The 2,979-nt window shown below is 39.1% G+C and overlaps 1 protein-coding gene across 1 annotated transcript in view; it reads left to right on the plus strand.

Moving 5' to 3' along the window:
• The first annotated feature begins 1,297 nt into the window (after nt 1-1,297).
• The window catches only part of wu:fb95e10 (mucin-1), a 44,847-nt gene continuing 43,165 nt past the window's right edge, over nt 1,298-2,979 (plus strand). The window contains exon 1 of the mRNA XM_034894534.1: nt 1,298-1,309. The gene's annotated coding sequence lies outside the window, so the exon portion shown is untranslated. The remainder of the gene's footprint in view (nt 1,310-2,979) is intronic.

Consider the following 2,979-nt stretch of genomic DNA (forward strand, 5'->3'; position numbering starts at 1 on the left):
ATCAAACCTAAATGCCTAACCTTAACCCTCACCCTAACCTTAACCTAACTCTAACCCTACTCCTAAAACCAAGTCTTATTCCTCTAAAAGCCCTTTAAAATTAAGGGGACCAGCATTTTGTCCCCACAAAGCTGTCAGGTCCCCATAAGTATACTGTATTCACAGTTTTTGGGCAAGACAGTCTTTTTCTCTCTCTCTAAAGCACATTTTTGCACTCTATTGACTCCTTTTTCCTCTCCAAACACCCAGCAGGGACCCAGGACAAACGCCTTGTCACCATTGTCCTAGGTGTCCTCTGTGTCCTCTGTGTCCTCCGAGTCCTCTTTCCCCCCTCTGTCCTCGTTGTCCTCTTTGCCCTCTGTGTCCTCCGAGTCCTCGGTGCCCTCTGTGTCCTCCGAGTCCTCGTTGTCCTCTTTGCCCTCTGTGTCCTCGTTGTCCTCTTTGCCCTCTGTGTCCTCCGAGTCCTCGTTGTCCTCTTTGCCCTCTGTGTCCTCGTTGTCCTCTTTGCCCTCTGTGTCCTCCGAGTCCTCGTTGTCCTCTTTGCCCTCTGTGTCCTCGTTGTCCTCTTTGCCCTCTGTGTCCTCCGAGTCCTCGTTGTCCTCTTTGCCCTCGGTGTCCTCGTTGTCCTCTTTGCCCTCTGTGTCCTCCGAGTCCTCGGTGTCCTCTGCGAATGTGAATTTGAGTTTTGCATTTAGAGATGTCTCCTGGATCGGCCTGTCCCACGCCCAATTACCTGCTCGGGCTTTTGCAGCGTATGAATAATTTATCATCTCTTCCTGAGATGTCAGATTTTCGGGTCTCTGATGAGTCCACGCACAACGCCAGGGGACGTTTTCACCGCTGTAGACCGGACACAGAGACCATGCACGGAGGAAAATGGATGCACATTTTCACTTGAATGAGCTCTACCGCAGGGCTGTTATTATGGTTTTAGTGTCCACATGGCCACCCGGGGGCAGCGTCATTGTTGTTGTTATTATAGTAAACTAGAAGGAAAATAAGAAGTGGAAAATGTTTTTAGTAAAATGAAACTAAATAAAAAGGTCAAACCTGCGGCAGGAGGGAGGGAGGGAGCTCGATTTCTTTATTAGATGCGAGAAAGTAAATTATCTGAGAGGAAAAAAAAAAAATTGAGAAAACGTTTTCATACCAATATGAAAAAAAACACATTTAAGACTAAAAAAAGTTTCAATACAAATTTTAAATTTTTAAATTATTTCTGAGAAAAGAAAACTAAAATTAAGATGAGAAAAATATTTTTTTTAACTCCCAAATATATATTTTTTGCTATCAGTGTGAAAAAAAGACTGTGCTCCCCTGACTGGCCAATAGGAACGTGACATTATTTTCACAGCGCAAGAAAAATCCTGCGACGAGAGATCGAGAGCAAAGATTATTTTATTTTATTTTATTTTATTTTATTTTATTTTATTTTATTTTATTTTGTTGTATTTAATTTTACTTAATTTTGTTTTGTTTTGTTTTGTTTTGTTTTGTTTTATTTTATTTTATTTTATTTTATTTTATTTTATTTTATTTTATTTTATTTTATTTTATTTTATTTTATTTTATTTTATTTTATTTTATTTTATTTTATTTGTTTAGGTTTTGAGAGCGAGAAGAAAAACGTTTTGAGAGAAACACATTTTATTTTGAAGGACATTTCTCTCACACCGATAGCAAAATATATATATTTATTTTATTTTTATTTATATTTTTTTCTCAGAAATAATTTTAAAAACTTTTATTTTCACAGCGAGAGAAAAATCCTGAGACGAGAGCAAGAAATTGCATCGAGAGCAAAGACTTATATTATTATTTTATTTTATTTTATTTTATTTTAGAAGGTTTTGAGAGCGAGAAGAAAAACGTTTTGAGAGAAACACATTTTATTTTGAAGGACATTCCTTTCACAATGATAGCAAAAAATATTTATTTGAGAGTTTAAAAAAGTATTTAGAGAGATTTCTTTCCTCAGAAATAATTTTAAAAACTTCAACTTTATATTAAAACTTTTTGAACTTAACATTGGTAGAAACGTCGTCACCTTTTCATCTCCTCTTTGTCGCCTTGTAGTCTCTTTTCTTCGCCTTTAAGTTGCTTTTATTCTACTTTTTTGTCGCTTTTGTCATCGCCTTGTTGTCATGGTAATTGCAGACATAGGTCTATGGTTACCTGGTCCTCAGGTCTCTGCAGGGTAAATCCAGACTATCTAGCTAGACTAGATAATCTGTCCAATCGGAGTCTCTGTTGACGACTAAAACTACTTCTGAACGTACACGTGTTCCACCAAAACAACTTCCTTCCTGAGACTAGTTAGCAGCGGCACCATGGCTCCGTCCGTCGCCTAGCCCCGCCCACGACGATTGTGATTGGTTTAAAGCAATGCCAATAAAACAGAGCACGTTTATCTCCCATCCCAGAATGTTGTGTGGACTCGCCAGACCGGAGGAAGGTCTGGCAACACGAGACTAATTTTGACCAAATCTGCCGTGTCTGCTACTCCGACAGCTTTGACAGTTGTCTGTATTTTGTGTAACGTGTCGGACTCTGAAGTCACGTGTGAAAGGGTAACGGGTCTTTTTTTAAAATGTTATCATCCATGAACGAGCCGGGGGCGTCTCTGCAAACCAGCAGGTCGTCATTCACCATTTTTAACAGAAAAGTTAATATTCAGAACATCCGTCCTGGTATAGAAACCTACTGAAGCGGTGATGTCATAAAGGGCACTTACTGCTCACAGGATGATGTTCACTGCACAAAAGGACTACAGGGTACATTGTTATGTTTACTGACTTAACTTAACTTAACTTAACTTAAATATTGTTTACAGTCGTGACCTGTTTACTGTTAAGCCCAGTTCAGACCAAAGAGTTGTGACAATAAAAAACTCCTGCTTGGACAGCCAATAGGAAGTCAGCTGGTGGAGTCTCCAGAGGCTGGTTTTAGGACGTAAGAGACGTCTCCTGTTTCAACAGC

This window comes from Etheostoma cragini, chromosome 15 (assembly GCF_013103735.1).
Source record: "Etheostoma cragini isolate CJK2018 chromosome 15, CSU_Ecrag_1.0, whole genome shotgun sequence".
NCBI lineage: Eukaryota > Metazoa > Chordata > Actinopteri > Perciformes > Percidae > Etheostoma > Etheostoma cragini.